Genomic DNA, 24,182 nt, shown 5'->3' with positions numbered 1-24,182 from the left:
TTCACGCCTTAACTGAGGACCATACACACTAATATAGCAGTAACCAGTGCCATGGAGCACAAAGCCACCAGTAATGCCCTCCCTGGTCGGAGCTCCAGCCCCTTCTGTACTCGCACTGCGAATGTGAAGAACAAGACTCCAACCCCATCATTCTTCCCTGGCCTGGAGGACCAGAGAGATGGGCCCTTCCTCCAATCACCCTCTGCCCATCAAGCTACCCTAGAGTTGTTAATGTGCATTTCCTGAACACCCACCATGTCCAAGCCCAGCTGCTCCAAGACACTGAACATCAAGTGCCTCCTCCTGGGCCCCCAACTCCCTTCCACATGGCCACTTTCACACATGCCCCTTCCCTGGTACTGCCCTCCCTCAGCTGCACAGAAGAGTTTTCATCCTCTATACCTGCCTGTCACTGCCCAGCACCCCCTCTAGCACTCTCTTCCTGCCATATTGGGTCCACCAATAACTCACTTAGGAGAGACAGCTCCTGTCCCTCATTGTTAAATGTCAGGCCAGCCAATTAGGGGCAGAAGCCCACAATATCTTTTCCTACTGCAGAGCCCAAGCTCAGGGACTCACCTTGGGTGCAGGGACCACTGTGCTCCCAGAAAACAAGCTGCCACTGTGCAAAGAGGGATGAAAGGGCCTGCCAAAGCCTGGGATTGAACCAGGGACCTTTAGAACTTCAGTCTAATGCTCTCCCAAATGAGCTACTTTGGCAGCTGCGCAATAATATTTTGGCCTGTTGCTTCTCTGCCCGAGATGTTTTTGCAGCAGTTGCACACAAAAAGGACGTCATTGTGAGCAGCCCATGAAGACAAGACTCGCTTTTGCCTGCCTTGCTCAGCTTGACTTGCTGCCTCACCCCGTTCCTGCCCTAGTGCCCGGGTTGACCTGGCGGTGGAAGGGGACTGGGGGCCAGTGGCGCGGGGAGGAAGTTGAGCTGGACCCTGAGCTAGGCTAGACCCTGGCGGTGAGAGTCTGGCCACCACTTGCCGCCCCACCCTGTTGTCCTGGTTTCCCCCACTGGGTGTCATTTCGGGAGGGAAGTGGGGCTTGTGCCTCCCCTCCCCGATTTTCACACCGCAGAGGAGTGCAAACAGGAAAACGAACGGCTGCTCCACACCCCCACCGGAGGAACCCGACGCCCTTAGCTGCTCCCCCACAGCTGTGCTACTGAGTGGAAGCGTCCTGTGCCCATAACACAGAGGTCGATTAATCAAAACCCTCTTCTGCCAGCACCGGGCCTCCTGCTTCTTACACTGGGCCTGCAAGCGAGGGGGCAGCTGGCACAGCACCAAGAGTCTAACCTGTGAGGCAGGAGGCGGCTGACGCCCGCAGCCTGCTGGGGAGCTCCCAGAAGTTATTAAGGGACAGAGACTCCTTAATGCCCTTAGTGACAAGGGTTTGGGGGTCACCAAGGCCAATAAGGGGGTCACTATGTCGGCCTTATAACCCTGGGTGTCAGGTCACTGTGCAGCTTTGATCTAGAGCTTGGATCCCAACAACCGACCAGCAGCCCACAGCCTCCCCCTGGGTCTGGCCCATCTGGTTACTCCTTACAGGCCGACCTTACCCCCCTTCCAGCCCCGGATTCGCCCCCTAATCATCCTACTGCCACTCAGAGCCACAGCCGTGGAGGTGCTGAAGGAGGGAGGGGTGACTCTAGGGTGGGGTTCTTCTCTAAAGATGGCTGGCAGAAAGGTGGTGCTCAGCTCTGTCAGCGACCTGCCCAGGTGCCTCGCTGCCAGGGGATGCAGACGTTTCTGTAAGGCCATTAAATGGGGTATTTGGCTTCTGAATGAATGTGAGGAATGTGCAATCCTGAGAGGGAATTTCCATCCTTCTTTTTACTGCTCTTCAGGGCCCCAGTGGCCTAATGGATAAGGCATTGGCTTCCTAAGCCAGAGATTGTGGGTTCAAGTCCCATCTGGGGTGGCAAAACTCCTTCCTTCTTGTATATTGCAACAAAGCCTTGGTGTTATTTTCCCCAAGGAAGCTGGGAGACGTTTGAACCCAAAGTACTGGATCTTGGGAGCAATCCCCCAGAAACAGCATCTTCCACTTGACAAATGCTTTCTAGACCCATCAGTAGCAAACACTTAATACTAGTGTTTGTCTGAGAATAGCGTGAAGGGGAGTGTTTACTCTGACACCTCAGTGAGTGAAACAGACAGGAAGAGCAAGGCCATCCTGAAAGAGAATGGATCTGTCTGGAGACAAAGCAGAACCTGAGAATGAGCAACAGTGTGAAAAGAAGAACTTCAAATGTGTGTTAGGTGTTAGTTAGGTTGGTCTGACAAATTTCAAGAAAATACCAATGCTCGTAGACTGATGCGGACACTGGCTGCTTCTGATCTTTTACTGAGAATTCATTGAGAAATATTTTCCTTAACTCTGTTATGGAATATTGGGTGGGCTATGAAGGCACCATTCCTCCTGCTTTCGCCCTTCGAGACAACACGGCTACATGGCATGCGGCCAGTGCTCACCTTCCAGTCAACTGCTAGAGAAGACAACACAGACAGGGATGGCAGCAGGGCAGCCTGGAGCTCCGCGGAGATGGTGGGACCAGGTCTCATCAATGGGGAGGTGGCCACCCCACCATGCACAAGGCTGAGCCAGTAAGTGCGGCGTGTGCTCCCCGGTGCCCCTACTCCCTGCATGTGGTGGTGGGGGGCAGTTACTGAGTTCGGTTGGTTTGGGAAATTTAGGGCTTGGCTACACTTGCAGAGGTAGAGTGCTGGGAGTTAAACCACAGCAGGGAAACCGCTGCCGTGTGTTCACACTGACAGCTGCAAGCGCACTGGAGTGGCCACATTAGCAGCTCTGGCAATGCCACAGAGAGCAGTGCACTGTGGTAGCTATCCCAGTGTGCAAGTGGCTGCAACGTGCTTTTCAAATGGGGGGCGGGGGTGGAGTGTGACAGGGAGTGTGTTGTGTGTACGTGGGGGGGGAGCGAGACAGTGTGTTTGGGGGGCTGAGAGTGTGTCAGCATGCTGTCTTGTGTGTTCGGACAGCAGCAGACCCCACCTCCCCCCACACACACTCACAACAGCAGCATTCCACACTAATGGTTGCTTTGTCCCAGAGCAGATAAGCAGCCGGCTGTCAGAAACAGAGCTTTGAAAGGGGATATCCGCATGCCTGCAGCCGATTTCAAAACAATGACCAGAGTGGGCACTTGACTTCAGGGGATTATGGGACATTTCCTGAGGCCAAACACAGTGCAGTAACGCAACACGTCATCCACCCTGATGCCCGGGTATTTCAGCAGGGCTCAGCGAGTTTTATACTTCTCATGGAGGTGGATTACCAGGAGAGCTCCACCTACAGAGCCCAGGCGCTCCATGTGCCTTGCCAGTGTGGACACCTCAGGAGTTAGGGCACCTGGGTCTGCTTTAATGGGCTCTAACTTGCAAGTGTAGCCAAGCCCCTAGACTTTGTCACTTGTGTGACTTACTTGGGCTATTGTAATAAATATAATAGACGTGCAATGGTCAGAAATTGCACCAGCAGAGAAGTATATTGCAGGGAAACCATAAGGAAATTAAGAGTTTAAATTATCCTCCACATGTCCCACGTCCCACTAAAATGAATCCAACCCACAGGTCACATGGGCAGAAGTATCGGTGTCAGGATGTTACATTGTTAGCACAGTAAATGAAGCTGCAAAATAAATGATGTTTAAATGACCTCACTCTATTTTTTACAATCCTGTGTTAAGAGGTAATAGATACAGATGGACACCAGGCAGGGTTGTTTGGAGGACGAAGCCTTTATGCTTCCATCCCCCACCACTGTCAAGTTTTAGCCAATTAGGACAAGTCAGCAAATAAGAACAACCTCAGGTCTCAGTAACTGCTGCAGGTAGCAAAGTCCTACAGGGAGCAGTTTCTGGCACTACACCTGCACAGCTCTGCTCCCTGGCTCTTCTCGGGCTCCTGCTCTCTCCTTAGCTCTGCCCCACTCTGGCCCAGGCAGTTCCAGCTCCCACGGAGGATGGGACCCCCTGGCCTGGTGACTCCCTCATTACACTGCCTGGCCTGTCAGTGCGGCTAACTTGGAGCTTTGGCCTCTCCCCATTGCCCCTGGGGACTGTCAGTCTCAGGGTCCTGATTTCCCATTGGCCCTTCCCCCTTCTACTGGGACTGGGAACTAGCCAACCAAACCCCCCCCACTAAGCTTTAGTAAGGGGCCAACAGTCCCTTACACAAGCCGGCCCCATGAGGGTCACTGATGGCCAAAGACAGCAGCATGAGCTGGTCCCATGGTGTAATGGGCAGCACTCAGGACTCTGAATCCTGTAATCTGAGTTCAAATTTCAGTGGGACCTTGTGGTAAAGCCCTGGAGCTCACACTGCTCAACTTCCCTGTCTCCAGCTTTGCAAGAGCAATTTTTTCCCCTCCTGCTGGATGGGTCAGGGCTCTAGAACTGACACCTGAGGGTTGGGATTCTCACGGCTTCACCTGGTGATCACAAGTCTGGCAGTTGCCACTGTGCTTGAAGGAAGCAGGGCTGGGCAGGTGGAAGCCCAGCACCTCTCCTCCTCTGGGCACCTAGAGCAGAGGCGGCTGGTGCTGACAGCTCCAAGGGAAGGCTTAAAAGCAGTGGAGGTCAGGGCAAGAGGAGGAGAGGACCATGCCTATGTGTGGCCAGCAGACAGCCACAGGGCCAGCCTGCTCCCTGCTGTGCTGAACCCCACTGACGGCCACCCACAGGCCAGCATGCAGGGCGGCTGCTGATGCTCTGTGGCCAACATCAGAAGAGGGTAGGAAAGCAGGGCCAGCCCCCTGGTGGGGCCTCTGACTGTTCCCACTCCAGGTGCTCACTTTGGCAGTGGAGCCGCCCATTTTCTTTGGCAAGTCAGGAAGGGCAAAGGCGAGACTGGAAGCACCTGGGGCTCATGCCCCAGCCTTTGTGACACCCAACCCCCAACTCCTTCCTGGGGCTCTAGCTGAAGCCAGAGCATTGGCCTGAGTGACCAAGAAGAGGTTCCAGCTGTGAAGGGAGCAGGACTTGCAGCACAAAGTGAGCACAACCACGAGGGGACTCAAATCCTGAATCATCCGATCCACAGGGAGATGCCTTATCCTTTAGGCCACATGATGAGGGGGTCTAAGCTCTTCTTTGGAAAAGCCGGACACTGTGTTTCTCAGGTCATCTGCTGAGGGGGCCGAGACGCTCTGGGCACAAGAAGTCGAGTTCCCAGCGAGACGTGAGACTTAATTGTATGGGGCCAGGTGCAGGGCTTTGGCAGGGAGGCTCATGCATGGGGGATTGAGGTGCAGCGGATGGACCGGCTGTCTAGGCACAGAGATTTAGTCTCCCGGAGGAGGAGGAATCCTGCTGACAGGCAGTGGCTGTGCAGAAAAAGAGGAGGGGTTCCTGGGACTTTTTTTGCCTCTCTTTTGCCTGCCTGCTCACTCTTGCCTGCACACTGGGATAATCACTCTTGTGGTGAATGGTGAAAATGTTTCCTAATAAGCCCAGGTAGCTCAGTTGGTAGAGCATCAGGCTCTTAATCTGAGGGTCCAGGGTTCAAGCCCCTGTCTGGGTGCTCAGCTTTTAAGTTGCCTTGTGTGCCAGGAGCCAAACTCTGTTCACAGCCACACAGGGATTCCCAGAAGCTGTGGCCATTTCCTGGAAAGGTTCCTTTCCTTAGCAATCAGGAGAGAGGCCACATCCACAGGAGCAGGCCTAGAACATGCAGTCTCTGGCCCCCAGGAAGTGCTGTGGGGCCAGGTGCTGAGAAAGCTCAGAGGGGGAGCAGCAGAGATGAGGGGGAAGAGAGACAGAGAAGCAATGAGGACAGAGCACAAGTGTACAGGGGGCATTTGGTCTGACTATTGGGGCAAACTTCCCTGGTTTATACACGACCCTGGTGGAATTGGCCAGTGGAAGGATCTGAGTCCCCACCCCCTTACCCAGAGGCTGCCTGACCTCGAGGACTGTTAGGATACAGATATTCGGGCCAGTCTGCAAAGGCCTGTACTTTAAGAATTTAGGTGTATTTTTATCACTTAGCTAGTTATAAAGATATAAAAGAAAGAATAAAAAATCACTGTCTGTGTAATGGCCTTCTCTTACTGTGACAGTCTGAGGCCTGGTTCTTCGGCTAAGCAGCAAAGGCAGCCATAAGGTGGGAAGTGAATGGTCACATCCTCACATTCCCAACTAGTCACACTGAAATAAGGTGTGATTGGGCTGTTAGGAATACAATCCTGTCCTGATATTCCATCACCTCCAGAGAAAGGGAAACTTAGTTTGGTAGCATCCTGTCTGGCAAGAACTCACTTATCAATAGACACAGCTGGAAAACCCTTATGTCTGTATAGATGTAGTTGTGAAATCCTCCCTTCTGTATTGTTTTGTATGTTTATCTGCATGGTCTCTGGGTCTGTGATTGTTTCTGTCTGCTGTATAATTAATTTTGTTGGGTGTAACCAGTGAAGGAGGTGGAATATAACCATGTTACAGTATATTAGGACTGGTTAGTCTAGAGAAGGAGTGAGGGTGCCAGGCGGCGCGGCGGTCGGGGCCGCGTGGTGAGTGTCCCGCTGAAGCGCTGGCCGCCCCCCTTCTCTCTCCCCCCGCTCCCTCCCCTTCCCCCCCGCTAGACCGGGCGCGCACTCTGCAGCACAGGGAGTCCACTGGCTCTGGCCACCCTGTGGGTTTTTTTTGTTTGTTTTTCCCCTGCTTTGCCGGCCGTGCCGTTGTCTTTCCCCCCATCCCCCTGCTTTGCTGCTCCAGCCCCACCGTTTTTGTGTTGTCCCCGTGTCCCTCCCCCCCAGCTTTGCTGCTCCAGCCCCACCGTTTTTGTGTTGTCCCCCGCCCCCAGCTTTGCTGCTCCAGCCCCACTGTTTTGTGTTGTCCTCCGCCACTTTGCCACTCCAGCCACGTCGTGTCCCCCCCCCGCTTTGCCGCTTCAGCCGCACCGTATCCCCCCACACACACCCGCTTTGCCGCTCCACCCGTGCCGTTTTTTCCCCCCTGTTTTGTTGCTCCGGTGGCCCCACCCCATTTTTTTTTGCTTGGGGCGGCAAAAAAGCCAGAGCCGGCCCTGCCCACACCTGACTCCTGCCATCTTTACAGGGGCCTGACAAGCTTTACTTGTGTTTGGATTCTGCAAAGCAGAGGAGCAGGTGAGGTTTTCCTTGCAAGCTGTGTGTGAGTCAATCTTTGGCCAGGTCTGCACTACAAAGTCGTTTCAGCAGAATTATATTGCTCAGGTATGTGAAAAACACACAACACTCCCTCGGTCAGCAGATTGTGGCCGGTATACACAGTGCAATGCCACGTCTGGCGACAAAACTGCCCTGTTTTGGTGACAAAATAAAACGACTTTGATGAGAGGTCTAGAGCTTTTTTCAGCAAACTTAAAGTGACAGAGTAGACGCTGCTGTTCATTATATCACCATAACTGGCCTTCTCCAGTATCCCTCAATGCCTGCCGTGAACTCGCCTGCCCTGCATTCCTGCTACAGAGCCATGGGCCCCTCCCCTTTCATCGCTCCGGGAAGTTCTGACAGCTGAGCCTGCTGCTCTGCTCCGGCAGCCAGGAGCAAATCACTGCCGTGGATGCTGCTCTCTCCCGCCCTGCGAACACAGAGCAGGGTGGCGGGAACTTCCTTACATTGTGGGGGGGGGCACCGGCATCCGAACTGTGATGCCCCCATGACACCCCTTCCCTCGAGGAGGCTCTTACCTTCTAAACAGGGACGTCTGTTTTCTAGTAAAATCACTAAAAGGGAAGGAGAAAACTCGAAAGAGGTTCCTCCTGGCACTCACGTACGTGAACCCGAATACTCTCTCAATCCTCAAAGAGAGACCGGGAGAAGGAGACTTGCTGAAGCAAAGCCACAGGGGTCTCTGAGGTTTCCCTGGCCTCTCGCCCCTGTCCTGCCTGGCTGATGTCAGCATCTCTCTGTGAGGTCACCACCTCCCCACCACCTTTGACCAATAGTCTGAGGTCCTGCAAAAGGCCTTTGTGATGTCACTGCCACACCCCTCCCTTGCTGTGCTAATGTCCTGCCCCTGGCCAGGCACTTTGGAGGTTTGAGCTACTCCCTGTGGATCACCCCACTCAAGGAGCGTTCGTTCTAGGCAGCAAGCCGGCTAGACAGGAAAACATCAGATGCTGCTCCCAATGCCACACTCAGTTTTTCAGAAATTAGTTGACTTTATGGCCAGAAGAGACCATTAGAGCATCTAATCTGACCCCCTGCATATCACAGGCCTCCTGTATGACACAATAGCTACTTTTGGGGCAAACACATTCCAGAAAGGCAGCTAGTCTTCATTAAATGACATCAAGAGATGGAGAATCCACCACTTTCCTTGGTAGCTTGTTCCTGTGGTGAATCATCCTCGCTGTTGAATATTTGTGCCTTAGTTGTAATATGAATTTGTCTCTTTTCACCTTCCAGCCATTGGGTCTTGTTATGCCTTTCTCTGCGAGATTAAAGAGCCCTTTCATACCCAATCTTTTCTCTCCATTAAGGCACTTCAACACTTCAATGAAGTCACCTTTCATTCATGAAGGACCCCCCGCCGCCGAATTGCTGCCGAAGACCCAGAGTGGAAGAATCTCTGGAGGCCCGGACCCCACGAGAGTTTTCCAGAGCTCCCGGAGTTAGTGAAGGGACCCCGCTCCAGGAGCCCCAAAAAACTCTTGTGGGGGCCCCTGTGGGGACCAGGGCAAATTGCCCCACTTACTCCACCATCTGGGCGGCCCTGATGGGACCTGGAGCTACTGTTATTTCAGGACTCCTGTGAGACCCTCAGCTGGTTGGTTTGCACTCTGCTCTTGGGACTCTCTCTCCTCCTCCCTCTCTGCTGCTTTCCTCCCCTAGACATTGAACCCAGCCCTTGCTGCTGCCAACACCAACTGGCAGAAGGGCCTATAAGTCCCCTGCCTGAGGGGAGGCCAATGCATGTGGTCGGCCATAAGCAATATGATATTTTCTGTCTTATTCTCTATCCCTTTCTTAATGATTCCCAAGATTCTCTTTGCTTTTTTGCCCGTCGTTGCACACTGAGTGGATGTTTACAGAGAACTATCCCCAGTGACTCCAAAATCCCTCACTTGAGTGGCAACAACTATTTTTGGCCTCGTCATTTTATATGTATAGTTGGGATTATGTTTTCCAATGTGCATCACTTTGCATTTATCAACAAATCTGTCATTTTGTTGCCCTTTCACCCAGTTTTGTGAGATCTTTTTGTAACTCTTCGCAGGCTGCTTTGGACTTAACTTTCCTGAGTAGTTTTGGATCATCTGCAAATTTAGCCACCTCGCTGTTTACCCCTTTTTCCAGATCATTTATGAATATGTTGAATAGTACTTGTCCCAGACGCCCTGGGGGGCACCACTATTGACCTCTCTGCATTTTGAAAACTGACCATTTATTCCTACCTTGTAACCAGTTATTTACCCATGAGAGGACCTTCCCTCTCATCCCATGAGAGTGTAATAGAGCAGAATAGGGCTTCCTTGGGAGGGGGAGTGAACTGAGAATATATCAGGGGGTCATGCACATTTACTGTCCTGGTGAAAAAGTGTGTCTGATACTCAGTCTTTGCTGCTCCTGCCGGCTGTGACTGCTGAGGACATTTTCCTTCTCTCCTCCAGGGTCTCCCTTCTGCCAGAGTCTCAAAAAGTCAAGCTGCCCTGCAGACTATGGCAGAGCAGTTTGGTAATAGGCTGCAGGACTCACGACGTAAGAATGTAGCTGCTGTAGCACCTTGACTGTCCATGGGCCAAATCCTGCAGCCTTGGCAGCCCTGGATAACCTCCCACTGATGGTGATGGGAATTGAGCCTTTGTAACTAGCTGCTGGTACCTGAGGTTTCAGCTATGGATTAAACTGGTGGCAAACACAGCTTCAGCCAAAGAAGTGAAGGCTGTAAGTGAAAGAGCAAAGCCAGCCATCTGGGGAGCTGCTGCAGTCCCGTAACCACAGCTGGAAGGGAGAAGAGGAAAAACTCCCTAAAGTGCTGGGAGCAGCCCCGAGAAAAGGAAATTTGTCAGTGAGATCAGTAGCAATAACTATGAAATGACAGTAGTGTTTTCTCCTCTGTGCCGACATGGTTGAATTGTATTACTATACTGTGAGAATAAGCTTTAAAATATCCTGCTCTAATTTCAGGATGGGTCTGTAACCATAACTGGACTCTGTGGGAAGTGGCCTCTGGATAGGGATCTTTGGGCAGAGCTGGCTGAAGAGCCTTCCTACTCACCAGGAGATCCTGGCTTGGCCTGACAGTTCTTCCTTGCTGAACCTGGCTTTTTTTCAGGCTCCTTTCTTTTATTTTATTTCTTCTCATGAAAAGAAAAGACCTCACTGCACAATCCTTGTAAGTGCTTGTTCAAGACACAGAGACCCTTCCTTGCAGCTAAGTCTTAGAAAGTGTTAAATAGTAAGTATGGAGCTGATGGAAAGGTTACCATGACTCAGAGTTGAGCTGAAGTTGCTGTGACTGAAACACAGAGCACTAATCAGTATCTGATCATAGTAGCTGGTGGGAGAAGCACATGTTAGAAGCCCTTTGTCAGCTCAGCTGTGGCTTTCTGTGCACTGAGCCAGCTTGCTCAAGGTCTGCAAGTCTTGATGGAAATGAGCAACATTTTTACTTTGGAATTTGAAGGTTTAGTCTTGGACCATCAAGTAGAATGGTTGCAAATGTCTTCTTGGGGAAAGCACCATGGCTTAGTAGGCTAAAGCACCTGTCTAGTAAACAGGAGATCCTGGGTTCAACTCCCAGTGGTGCCTTATTCTATAGCTTTTGTATCCTCTGCTCACATTTTCCTGTGCCTTCCTAGGAAACAGAAGAGACCTCCCTTGACAATCCAAGTAATTGCTTGTGAATGAAAAGGCTTCTTTCCAGCAGAGCATTGGAGAGAATCAAATCCTCAGTCTGGTGTTGATGAAAAGGCTATTGGCATTGGCAAGGAGGTTGCTCCAGCTGCAATTTGCTGTGACAGGAGAGCCTGTGTCATGCGCCCATGCGATTCGCTGGGGATATCTGTGCACAGAGTCCCTTCTAGAGGGTTCTCTGCAGGGCTTGCAGGAAATGGAGAATTACTGTCCTTTCACCTTTCATGTTATTGTTGATGAAAAATGGAGCAATTAGGGGAGATGTCCCAGAGCATGGCACCATGGCAGAGCTTGCCAAGAGAGCTGCTGGATAAAGAGCAGATTCAGGATCCAGCATCCAGTGCTGCCTTGCTGAATGTGCCTGCTCTTGTCACCTTTTGGTCAATCTTTTTTGTTAACGGAGAAGCTCGACTCTGGCTAGCTATACAAATGCTTGCAAAAGAAACGGGTCTTTTTGCTGACAACTGTCAAAAGGAGGCTTTGGATAAACATGGAAACAAGGTCAAGGTCACTGTAACTCATCTTGCATGTGCAGCTGTTGAAGCAGAGCACTAAGCACAGTATTACCACGGCTGGTCACAGCAGGGTCTCTGTGTGGTGGGATCCGTGGGGTACAATCCCAAACTGTGGAACTGCTCTGTCCTCTTATCTCTCCAGCCTGGGCTGTGTCTTACAGTGCTGCACTAGTGACAAGCAGCAAAACCCCCTCCATGTGCTGTGATCATTCAGCCAACAACATGCAGCAATGCACCCAACTAAGTTGCATGAATGCTATATAAGCCACTCCTCAATTATACATAGAGGGACACCATCATATCTCCCCAGCCCTCAGCCTTGCACCTCAGAAATATACCATCTTACACTGCTCAAAACCTCTTGAAAAGTGCAAGCTCATTAATTAATTCACCGCTTCCTCAAAAAGAAAGTGAACATGCACCAGCCTTTTTAATCTGAGCAGCTTTCCCAAGCACTTTGGACAATTTCACAAATAAGTATAAAACATTAAAATAAGTTTAACTACAGAAAGATAGATTGGAAGTGATTATAAGTGTTAGGCAGAGAGGTCAAAATTGGTCACTGAGGGGAGGGATAGCTCAGTGGTTTGAGCATTCACCTGCTAAACCCAGGGTTGTGAGTTCAATCCTTGAGGGGGCCACTTAGGGATCTGGGGCAAAAATTGTTCTTGCTAGTGAAGGCAGGGGGCTGGACTCGATGACCCTTCAAGGTCCCTTCCAGTTATAGGAGATTGGTATATCTCCAATTAGTTTATTTTTTAAATGAAAATAGAATCTCAGTGTGACATTCTAGACCTTTGGGGGAGCAGCTGTACTGCCCATATTCCTCATTTTCATATAATCATGATCTTACATATAGAGCATGGCTTGTAAGGTATCAGGGGAAAGGATATGATCTGCTGAAAGTCATTTCTATGTACACCATTCATGCGTATGAAGTTATGAGAATTGTGTAGTGTGGTTGTCACTATGCTGTAAATTGGGGGAATCAGCCATCACCTGCATGAGGCCACATGAGAGGAATTGCTCAGCCTTGCTTGGAGAGACACAGTGATGCTAACCTGACTCTGAAGAGGGCCACAAAGCCAATGGGGAAGGAAGGACATGATAAAAGGAGAGTCATTCGCCATGCTTTAACTCTCTCTTTCACCTCCATCTACAGCCATCACCACACCAAGCGACTGAGGAGCTGATCAAAGGGGCGACCCCGGCTGAAAAGCAACCAGCCAGCCTGTGGTGAGAAGCATCTAAGTTTGTAAGGGCACTGAAAGGGTTAAGATCACCTTAGAATGCGTTTTGCTTTTATTTCATGAAAACAGCGAGGAGTCTGGTGGCATCGTAAGGACTAAGAGATTTATTTGGGCATAAGCGTTCGTGGGTCAAAAACCCACTTCTTCAGATGCATGGAGTGAAAATTGCAGATACAGGCATAAATATATATTGGAACATGACATGAAGGGACCTTACAAGGGGAGAACCAGTGTTGAAGGCCAATTCAGTCAGGGTGGATGTGGTCCACTGCCAATAACTGATGGGGAGGTGTCAATACCAAGAGAGGGAAAATTGCTTTTGTAGTGAGCCAGCCACTCCCAGTCCCTATTCAAGCTCAAATTAATGGTGTTAAGTTTGCAAATAAATTGTAACTCTGCAATTTCTCTTTGAAGTCTGTTTTTGAAGTTTTTTGAAAGGCTACTTTTAAATGTTAATGAATGTGAATGTGTTAGTGAATGTGTAAATGGATTATTGCTTGTACAAGTCCCATATGGTCTAGTGGTCAGGATTCCTGGTTTTTTTACCTAGATGCCTTGGGTTCAATTCCTAGTGTGGCAGCAGTCTAGAGCTTTTGCTCAGAGGGGAGGCAGGAAATGAAAGGAATGGGAAGGGATCCTGCCAGCAGGGGAGTTGGACAGTGTTGGGAGGGGATCCCAGAAGTGGGGATGGGGGGCAGATGTCTGAAGGGAGATCAGGGAAGGATCCCAGCTGTATGGGAAGTTGACACTCTGGAGAGCACAGGCCTGGCATGAGGAGTGGGAAGAGTGACTCTGTCCCTCTAAACTCACCACCAGCAGACTAGGCAGGCTTGGAAGAATTACGTATTTGTTGGTGAATGTCAATTTCTGTGTAAACACACAACCCAATGGCAAAATATTTCCATCGATAATAATCAAAACTGACATGGGCAAAGTAAGAAACATGCTGCTTGAGAACTTATCCTGTTCTAATCCTATAAGAGTCTCTTCTGCCTTAGGCACCACCCTGTGGGCGTTTCATTTCCCTCCCCATTTTCACACAGAGACACAATTTCCTTTGCATGGATCCATGAACAGCAAAACCTCCCTGTGTCTCTTGTCTGAGCCAGGGCATTCGATTCCATTGAAACCTTCTCTCCTGCAATGGCAATGCTCAAACAGAGGGAATATGTCCACCTTCCCCCCAACCCCACCCCCAGCAGTGAGATATTCCCTCTCCTCTTCATGTTGCTGTTGTTATTCCATGAGTCATCAAGGATGGAATAAAAAGCTGAGTTTACTCCAGGGTGAGGAAAGAAAGGAGCCACCAACTCCCTGAAAAATCTCAGTGCCCAGAGAAAACCTGCCCTGCTATTGGACTCACAGAGGTGCTGGCGATATGACGGGAAAAGCGACTGTCTGAATTCCCAAGGCAGGGAATGAACAATCTACAGCAACATCTTTAACCACAAACACACTCTAACCATGTCCAGCCAGTAGGGAAATGGGCAGGAATTCTTGCTGTTCAGCCATGGCCACACGTACAGAGCTGCACAGCAGTGAGTGTGCTGGGGAAACTGGTCTGAGCAAACAATTGGAAATGACCTTTCAGTGAGAACAGAACCATAGTGTAGAAAGGCCCCTGTCTTAAGTGGTTGTGGCTGAGGGCTTAGGGAGCTGGGCTAGAAAACCATGGGTGTCTTTCTGTGGAGGCTTGATTCTTGCTAGCAAGGCAAGGCTGGTGTGTGGTATCTTCATGGTTGTACTTTCAGTGTCAGATCACCCACAGTGCGCCAAGTCTAGACGTATTCAGAGGCTAAGGACAAGTCAACATTTAAAACATTGAGTCTATGTCACTGCAGCTCATTAATGGAGCTGCTCTATGCCAGAGTTTCTCAAATGTCCTTTCACTACAACCCCCTTCTGCCAAAAAACTTACTACATGGTTCCTGGGAAGGGAGGTGGAAGTATGCCATATCTTATACTGACATGTGCCAACTTCTCATAAACTCAAGGCTGGATCTGTGGGAAGACCGTCTCCCTACAGAAGGGACTAACACAATAGGAACAAGGATTCTTTGTTCAATCTGCAACTCTGAATAAGACACAATTCTTTAGTTCTTAGCTCCAACACCTGGCAATTTGCTGACCAGGCCTATCTTAGCAAGCAAGGCTTTCTGTTTACCCCAACTTTCTCTTAGCTGATCACGATTTGCTAGGCCACTGGTCCCTTGACCATACTCTGGACTTTGGGTCTGGAAAAGAGCTGGCACAATCCATACACCAGGTTGTTATGTAAAATGCACATGGATTTTAACCCTTCACATTTAGTAATGGCAAAGTTCTTGGTTCAGGCTTGTAGCAGTGATGGAATAAACTGCAGGTTCAAATCAAGTCTCTGGAGTCCATCCACAGCTGGGATGGGTCATTCAGTCCTTTGTCTAGAGCTTCAGCTTGTAGCAAAGTCCCTCCAGAAGTATGAAGCAGGATTGAAGACAAGATGGAGATGAGGCATCAGCCTTGTATAGTCTCTTGCCATGTGGTCTTTGCTTTCTTTGTCTCAAGGACACTCTATCCAGCATGTGGCATAGAAAAACTTAAGAGTTGTGTCCACAGGCAGGTCCCTGTGTACCTTGCTGAGGCACAAGGCGTATCTGCCTTCTCTCAATGGGTCGATTGTATAGCTGATGGTCCTTAATGGGCCATCAAGCAAGCTAGGCAGAACTGACACCAACTTGTATGGCTGGGTGTTCCCCGGAAGCATAGCACAAGTTTGAAATACGGGCAGCATAGACCCAATATTCATAACGTCAACTACAAAAATGATACACATATAGAGATAGCATCATTATAATCAGCCAATCAGAACCTCTCCATAGACCCCTTACATGACAACCTTTCTACCATATTGGCTGCAAATATAGAACAGTGGTCCCAATGGTGATCTATAGAGTTACAGATTATGTCAATAACATCACAGGAGGTGACACGACATCAGTGAGACTGACACTGGAATACTGCCTCCAGTTTTGGTGTCCTCATTTGAAAAAGATGTTATGAAATTGGAGCTGGGGCAGCAAAGAGCCACCAAATGTTCTGAGGGCTGGAGAAAAATGCCTTCTAGTGAGCTATTAAACAAGCTCAACCTGTTTAGCTGATCAAAAGAAGATTGAAAGGTGACTTCATTGAAGCGTTGAAGGGCCTTAATGGAGAGAAAAGATTGGCTATTAAAGAGCTCTTTAATCCAGCAGAGAAAGGCATAACAAAACCCAACGGCTAGAAGGTGAAAAGAGACAAATTCATATTACAAATAAGACACAAATATTCAACAGCGAGGATGATTCACCAGAGTAACAAGCTACCAAGGAAAGTGGTGGATTCTACATCTCCTGATGTCATTTAATGAAGACTAGATGCCTTTCTGGAATGTGTTTGCCCCAAAAGTAGCTCTTGTGTCATACAGGAGGCCTGTGATATGCAGGGGGTCAGATTAGATGCTCTAATGGTCTCTTCTGGCCATAAAGTCGACTAATTTCTGAAAAATTGAGTGTAGCATTGGGAGCAGCATCTGATGTTTTCCTATCTAGCCGGCTTGCTTCCTAGAACGAACGCTCCTTGAGTGGGGTGATCCACAGGGAGTAGCTCAAACCTCCAAAGTGCCTGGCCAGGGGCAGGACATTAGCACAGCAAGGGAGGGGTGTGGCAGTGACATCACAAAGGCCTTTTGCAGGACCTCAGACTATTGGTCAAAGGTGGTGGGGAGGTGGTGACCTCACAGAGAGATGCTGACATCAGCCAGGGAGGACAGAGGGGAGGGGCCAGGGAAACCTCAGAGACCCCTGTGGCTTTGCTTCAGCAAGTCTCCTTCTCCCGGTCTCTCTTTGAGGATTGAGAGAGTATTCGGGTTCACGTACGTGAGCGCCAGGAGGAACCTCTTTTGAGTTTTCTCCTTCCCTTTGCCTGATTTTACTAGAAAACAGCCATCCCTGTTTAGAAGGTAAGAGCCTCCTTGAGGTTTGAAACCTGTTCAGTCTGATCCATATGGTGACAGTTGAATTCTAGGCATGGAAAACACGAGCTTAAGGACGCAGAATTTTATTTCTCACCTAGGATTTTGTCCCTTAGAATCACTGGGGACATTAGGGTTTGTCCTTTTTTGTTTCACCTTTTCCTCCATCCATCCCTCCCTCCTTTCTCTTTGTCTCTTGCTTCTTTTGTTCTTTCTCCTGTTCCCCTCCCAACACCAGGAGGGGTGTGTGTGTGTGTTGCGGGGGAGCAGTGTGGTTTTTCCCCGTGTAGCCAGCACCAGACTTGGCACCACCCCCAGCTCTGCCCTCTTCCTGCCACTGCGACCCCATCTCACCTCCTGATCCTGGCTGGGCGCCCCCGGCCCCTCGTAGCAGGGGGCTGTGCAGGAGGGTCTCCTTGCAACCATGAGTGGGTGTCTGGTGGGTGCTGTCACCTCCACCAGAGACCCCCAAGAGACTCACTAGCTTCCTCCGCATGCGGGGAGGGGCTCCTACTTTCTGATTTGGGTGGGGGAGATTCCGTGATGTCAGAGCCCGTCGGGGGAGGGGATCGAATCATAGTCTGGAGTGGCAGGGCAAACCCCTCCCCCAGTCAGATTCCACTAGGGGGCTGGGCTGGGATCTGTAGGGAGGGAGACACACGAAAAAACAGTCACCACTATGGAACCCAGGAGTCCTGACTCCCAGTCCCCCTGCTCTCACCTCTAGACCCCCCTCCGCTCCCAGAGCCAAGGATACAACCCAGAGGTCCTGGTGCTCAGCCGCCTCCCTGCTCTGACCACTAGACCCCACTCCCCTTTTAGGCTCGCTGTCTCATCTATCCACCCAGCCCACCTGTCCATCCCTTTGCTGCAGGTTTCTGGGATGTCACCCCTGCTCTGTGCTCCCCCAGTGCAGCCCAAGGCCTTTCCTCCCCCCAGCCACACATCCTCTCCCCCCTCGTGCTGGATCATCTGCTTGGCCCCCTACCGCCTCTCGGGGTGCGCTGTGCGGCCTGGCTGGGGATTGTGCAATGGCCCAGCATCAGGCAACGCAGAACGTAAACCACAGGCCTGGCCCGGCCCCACCCCACCCCACCGGAGCTGCCTTCCAGGTGCATCGGAGCCCAGCACCCTGCACCTGTGCCCTCCTGCCCCACAAGGGGTGAGCTGCAGCCCCCGCCATGCTCTGCAGAGGGGAGAAGGGTCAAACCAATCAGCCCATTTAGGATGGGGGAATCAACACCCTTTTTTCTGCACAGTCACTGACCATCAGCGGGATTCCTCCTTCTCCTCCCTTCTGTGCCTCGTGTGACTAAATCTCTGTACCTAGACAGCCGGTCCATCTGCTGCACCCCAATCCCCCATGCCTGAGCCTCCCTGCCAAAGCCCTGCACCTGGCTCCATAGAATTAAGTCTCACACCCCGCTGGGAACTCGACTTCTTGTGCCCAGACAGTCTCAGCCCCCCTCAGTAGATGACCCGAGTCTGAGAAACACAGTGTCCGTCTTCTCTAAAGAAGTACTTGGAGAGGTTTGTTTTTAATTATGTGACCACGTGGCCTAATGGATAAGGCGTCTGACTTCGGACCAGGCGATTGAGGGTTCGAGTCCCTTCGGGGTTGTGCTTGTGCAGTTTTACCTTTGGGCTGAACGTCCTGCTCCCTTCAGGGCTGGAACCTCTTCTTGGCTGCTCAGGCCAATGCTCTGGCTTCAGCTAGAGCCCCGGGAAGGAGTTGGGGGTTGGGTGTCACAAAGGCTGGGGCGTGAGCCCCAGGTGCTTCCAGTCTCGCCTTTGCCCTTCCTGACTTGCCAAAGAAAATGGGCGGCTGCCCGGGCTAGCGTGTGGAGCAGTTTCCCTCTTCCAAGTGTGCGCCTGTCCCTGTGCTGGAGGGGGGTTGCTACATAGCACCTTGGGATCCTGGGTGTTTCTCTGCTTCTCGCCAGCTGGGGAAAAGCCTCTTGGGGAAAAATCTCCTGCCCCACTGCCAAAGTGAGCACCTGGAGTGGGAACGGTCAGAGGCCCCACCAGGGGGGCCGGCCCTGCTTTCCTACCGTCTTCTGATGTTGGCCATAGAGCATCAGCAGCCGCCCCCGCATGCTGGTCTGTGTGTGGCCTTCAGTGGGTGTTTGGCATGGCAGGGAGCAGGCTGGCCGGGGGTCTTTGTCGCTGTCTGCTGGCCACACATAGGCATGGTCCTCCCCTCCTCTGAACAGCCAGAGTTAGTCTGTGCTTAGAAAGCAGAGACACAGGAGACTCAAGACAAGAGGGTGAGAAAGATTGAGAAAGGACCTATGCAGACAGCAGCCCACACTACAGGGACACTGCCTGGTTAAGGGATGTGGAGGCACCAAATTGCCCCAAATTTCCCGGTGCCCCACACAGCTGGGTACTGCTCCAGCGGCGAACTCGATCCCCCGGCTGGCTGAGCCGGCCAGGAAAGCTGCCCCTGCCCCTGCTCCACCTCTTCCCACAGCCCCCCACCCCTGGTCTGCCCCCACCCCCCTCTTCCCCCCCCCACTCCACTCCATCCACCCCCCACTCCGCTCCTTCCCCTGAGTTACACCCCGGTGGACGGCAGGAGGGATCAGGCGCACCTGGCACTCACCGAGCGGTGGGAAATGGAACGACCTGGCCCCAGCCTGCTCTGCTCCACCAGCTCCCAGCCACACCAATGGTGAGTGCTGGGGGGTGTTTTTCCCCCACCCCCCATGTTCCAAGGCTGGGAGCAGAGTGCAGCAGGCTGGGGCCGGATCACTCCACTTCCTGCCGCCCCGTGATGTGGGGTCAGGCCTGCCCTGCAATTACCGGGCGGCGGGAAGTGGAGTGACCTGGCCCCAGCCCGATCCGCTCTGCCAGCTCGGGCTGGGGGACAGGGGTGCCCTGTAGGGCACCAAAATGTCTAGGGACAACCCTGAATAGATCATTTTCCCACAGGGACCGATGGCTGTTAGAATAGAGATATACAGGCTGCCTGTACAGGCCTAGACTGTAAGAACTGCGGTGTCAGAGCTGGGAAGGGGGACACTGGGGAACAGACTCTGTCGGTCTATAGAGATAAGCCCGACTGGTGTGAAGGGCTTCGGAATCTGCTTGCTGGGAAACTAACTCCAGTAAACATCCCTTTGTCTGCGCTTCTGACTTCTGGTCTTTTGCTGCTTGCTGTCTGCCTTACAAGAGCCAGGGAAGTGGGCGGGGGAAGGGAAAGCCCTCCTACAATGGCTCCTTGCTCCTCTCCCTCCAGGCTCAGGGGTCAAGGATGGGCAGGACTCCAGGCTCTGCTTGAGGGATCCTGGCACAGGGGCTGGTGGGGGGGCGGGAAGAAAGGATTGCAGGTTCTGACCTGTGCTCTGGAGAGGAGGTAATAGGTGAAGGGGGTGTTTTTGACTCTTCCCTTCCTCAGTGTCCCCTGGGCTGGAATTCTACATTCCACAGGGCCAAATAAGGGGGTGAAGCCACTTGGCTAATGAAAACCAGTGCTCCAGGTGAGGCTTGAACTCACAACCTCAGCATAGCTCCTCTCAGCACTGCCCTAAAAGTACTGTGCGCTAACCAATTGCGCCACTGGAGCACCTGCTAGTTATTCTCTGAGACCCCTAGGTTGATACAGGCGAGGAGTGACCCAAAACATTCTCAGTGGGGCTGAGAGCAGGTAGCGACAAGTGTTGTACTTGGTGGGGTGGATTCTTCTTAAGGGTTCCAGGCCCCATTTCACCCTTTTGTTCTTCCCTGTGTAATAACAGAGCTGGTTAAGACTCAATGGAGAGTCTTGCTGCAGACCAACAGAGCTGAAATCACTGAGAACCAGCTCTAAGCATTAGTCCTGCTTTGGGACAGTGTCTCTCATGCAAGAAACTGCCCAGTCTGCGCTAGCAGTGAGGCTCCCTCACTAACAGCTGAAATCAGGGAGAGCTGTGTGAAGTGCAGGGCCCCAGTGGTGCCTGAACAGGGGGGAACAACACCCCACGGCTTTTAAAAATGGGAGGGCTCTGCCTTGCCACTTTGTAATGACCATAAGGGCGAGTGAGGGTGGGAAGGGGGCGGAGAGCAGTGAGCGGGAGATGGGGTCTTGAGGTAAGAGGCAGCGTAGGAGCGGGGCCTTGGGGAGAAGGGAGGGCAGGGGCGTGGCCTCGAGTGGAAGGGGTGGGGCTACTGTTTGGGCTCTGGTGGCTGCTACTTTTAGGCAGGGCAAGTGCGGGGGGCAAGTGGGGCAATTTGCCCCACAAGCCCTGGCCAAGAATCCCTTCCCTGGCTAGAGGCGCCTTTTTAATTTTTACTCACCCGGCAGCAGTCCGGGTCTTCGGCAACACTTCAGCGGCGGGTCCTTCAGTTCTGCCGAGGACGCAGAGCGAGTGAAGGACCCGCTGCTCCTGAAGACTCGGACGCCACCCAGTGAGTACAAGCGCCACAGCGGGTGGCACCTTTTTTATGTCTGCTCCCCCGCTTTGCTGCAGGCCCTCGAATCCTCTGGGCGGCCCTGCTTTTAGGGAGCCTGTTCTGCTCCTGGTGGGACCACAAGGTGTCAAATGGTGCCTGGAACCATTAAGAAGGATCCACCCCACCGAGTACAACACTTGTCGCTACCGGCTCTCACCTCCACTGAGACTGTTTTGGGGTCACTCCTTGCCTGTATCAGCCTAGGGGGGTCTCAGAATTATAATTAACAGGTGCTCTAGTGGTGCAATTGGTTAGTGCGCAGTACGTACAGGGCAGTGCTGAGAAGAGCTATGCTGGGGTTGTGAGTTCAAACCTCACCTGGGGCACTGGTTTTCATTGACCACATGGCATCACCCCCTTATTTGGCCCTGTGGAATGTAGAATTCTAGCCCTGGGGACCCTGAGGCAGGGGAATAGTCAAAAACACCCCCTTCAATTATTACCTCCTCTCCAGAGCACAGGTCAGAACCTGCAATCCTTTCTGCCCCCCTCCCTCCTGCAGCCCCTGTGCCAGGATCCCTCAAGCAGAGCCTGGAGTCCTGCCCCTGGCGTCTGTACTATTGACAAACTCTACGTGACAGGGACAAAACACTCAAATCCCGCCTGGTGCGGGGAGCCAGGTTTGCTCTTCAAATTCTGTCGTTGGTACATTTCCAGGCCTGGGAATGTCCCACAACAGTATTTAATGGGAAGCTGCCTGCAGAACAGTTACACTGCACAGAGCTCCTGTGGAGGAGGGATGGGAATTAGTAACATTTTGAGGATCGTTTGGGAAATGAGCCTTTGCTGACAAGGTTTGTCTCTGTTCATATTTCACCTTCAGGTGTTATGTTGAGGGATCTTTAGTATATTTTTGAGAGGTTAATAACTATCTCCTCAACTTTATTTACTCAACTTAAAAATTGGTGTCACTTGATTTTTGCATCTCCCTGTGAAAATACAACTGACAAGTGTGGCTTTCTACAGGGGGTCATGATGTTAAATTTAAGGAATTCAGTCTCTGTACTTCTGGGGGGGTGGGTGGCTTTTTTACAGCTGCCTCACTGCCAGGCACACTGGGCTGTTAGCTGCACCCACTGTCCTTGCCAGGGGCCCCTGCTGAACCCTGGGCGGCTGCACTGCAGGGCTGGGGTGACTCTGCAGGTGGAGAAGCTGCTGTGGAGCAATGTAGAGCAGGTGCAGGAAGGAGACGGGGTCACTATTCTCATGCTGAACTGCACAGTTTTCCAAATTTGGGACTAGATTCATAGATTCATAGACTTAAGGTCAGAAGGGACCATTATGATCATCTAGTCTGACCTTCTTCACAACGCAGGCCACAGAATCTCACCCACCCACTCCTGTAACAAACCCCTGACCTATGTCTGAGTTACTGAAGTCCTCAAATTGTGGCTTAAAGACCTCAAGGTGCAGGGAATCTTCCAGCAAGTGACCTGAGCCCCATGCCGCAGAGGAAGTCGAATGTCCGAGAACAATTCTAGGGGAAGGTGAATGCAGAGCAATGACACTGGAGATGCCCAGACCTCCAATAGGGGCAATGTGGAAATTAATAATGGGAAGATCATTTGTGAAATTAGTCGTCACTGAGAAGATTTGTCTCTGTTCCTATTTCACGCTATGGTGTTAGTTAGAGGAATCAGTACAGATTTTTACTATATTAATTAAACACTTAATTCTATTTAATCAAGCCAAAAACTTAGTATCACTTATTTTTTCTCTGTCCTAGCAAGAATGAATTGAATTTTGTGACTTTCTGGAAAGTGCAGCGAGATTAAATGTGGGAAATTCAGTCTCTGTGTTCGTGAGCTGATGTTTTCCTCTCACAGGTTAGTGCCTGCATTGAAATACCCAGAGGGATCTAAGGACTGGTGTACGCTGGGCACTGAACTGGCAAAGCGATGTCTCTCAGGGTGTGACCCCCCCCCAAACCCATATAGTTAAGGTGACCTAAGCCTGGGTTAGATAGTGCTAAAGAAAAGGAAGAATTGTTCTGTCCATGCAGCTATTACAGGGATGGGAAAATCCCTCCAGTCACTGTCTACTCCAAAGTGCTATAGCAGTGCCACAACAGCATTTTAAGTGTAGACAGAGTAAAACTAGATTTATCTCCAGTTCGCACTGTGGATGCTCAGGCACTAAGACTACAATAATAACAACAGCAGCACAGTGCTTGTGTAGTTGGCAGGATTCAAACCTGCGCAGGGAGACCCCAATAGATTTCTAGTCCATCGCCTTAACCACTCAGCTACAACTACTTGACATGCAGTTGTTTCACTGCATGATGATTTTGTTCTCACTAAATTGTCACTTCAAATTGTTTGCCCAGACCAGCTTCCCCAGCACACTAACGGCTGCGCATCAGTGTAAGTGTGTCCTGGGCTGAACAGCGAGAATTCCTGCCCATTTTCCTTCCGGTTGGAGCAGGATTAGAGTGTGTTTGTGTGAACGACATTGCTGTAGATTGTTGTTCATTCCCCACTCTGACAATTCAGACAGTCCCTTTCCTAGTCAAATCTCCAGCACATCCTTCCAATAGCAGGGGGCAGGATTTCTCTGGGGCACTGAAATTTTTCAGAGGGCCGGTGCGTGAACTCAGCCTTGCATTCCACCCTTGATGTTTCATGGACTAACAACAGCAGCAGAAAGAAAGAGCGGAGCCAATATCTCCCTGGCAGGGATGCAGGTGCCATGACCCCTCTGTCTGACCATCATCATTGCAGGAGAAAAAGGTTCACTGGCATCGAATGCCCTGGCTCAGACCAGAGACAAAGGGAGGTTTTGCTGTTTATGGATCTGTGCAAAGGAAATTTTGTCTCTGTGTGAAACTGAGGTCAGAAATGAAACGTCCACACGGTGGCCCTATGCTCTAGGGAATGTGGGTGAAGGACTCAGGCTGAGAAATGATTTAACAGGGCTTTGTTTCAATTTATTGCCCTGTTTAAAATCTATGGCTAAAAGGCAGCCACTGTTGTTAGTACTTGTACCTGTGTAGGGACACCCCAGTGGGTGTCAAGTCCATTGTCTTCACCAGGGGCAGTCGATTATTTTAGCAAAGTACAAATTTCTTGGTCAAGGCCTAGGCTCCAGAGAAAACAATACACTGCTGATAAGAAG

General features: G+C 51.2%; 7 non-coding genes across 7 annotated transcripts; 4 read left to right on the top strand and 3 right to left on the bottom strand.

The window, feature by feature from the left end:
• Positions 1–647: 647 nt before the first annotated feature.
• TRNAF-GAA lies at positions 648–720 on the bottom strand. Its single transcript has one exon. It is a non-coding gene; the product is annotated as a tRNA-Phe (tRNA).
• A 1,145-nt stretch (positions 721–1,865) lies between these two features.
• Positions 1,866–1,938, top strand: TRNAR-CCU. The gene has a single exon. It is a non-coding gene; the product is annotated as a tRNA-Arg (tRNA).
• Positions 1,939–4,264: 2,326 nt separating this feature from the next.
• TRNAQ-CUG lies at positions 4,265–4,336 on the top strand. Its single transcript has one exon. It is a non-coding gene; the product is annotated as a tRNA-Gln (tRNA).
• Positions 4,337–5,488: 1,152 nt separating this feature from the next.
• On the top strand, positions 5,489–5,561 carry TRNAK-CUU. The gene has a single exon. It is a non-coding gene; the product is annotated as a tRNA-Lys (tRNA).
• A 5,141-nt stretch (positions 5,562–10,702) lies between these two features.
• Positions 10,703–10,776, top strand: TRNAT-AGU. Its single transcript has one exon. It is a non-coding gene; the product is annotated as a tRNA-Thr (tRNA).
• Positions 10,777–20,108: 9,332 nt separating this feature from the next.
• Positions 20,109–20,202, bottom strand: TRNAK-UUU. Its single transcript has 2 exons — positions 20,165–20,202; positions 20,109–20,144 (listed from the first exon to the last, which is right to left on the bottom strand). It is a non-coding gene; the product is annotated as a tRNA-Lys (tRNA).
• A 3,039-nt stretch (positions 20,203–23,241) lies between these two features.
• Positions 23,242–23,323, bottom strand: TRNAS-AGA. The gene has a single exon. It is a non-coding gene; the product is annotated as a tRNA-Ser (tRNA).
• Positions 23,324–24,182: the final 859 nt, after the last annotated feature.

Source organism: Mauremys mutica, unplaced genomic scaffold (assembly GCF_020497125.1).
Source record: "Mauremys mutica isolate MM-2020 ecotype Southern unplaced genomic scaffold, ASM2049712v1 Super-Scaffold_100104, whole genome shotgun sequence".
Classification (NCBI taxonomy): domain Eukaryota; kingdom Metazoa; phylum Chordata; order Testudines; family Geoemydidae; genus Mauremys; species Mauremys mutica.
This window is presented reverse-complemented; position numbering and strand designations above follow the sequence as displayed.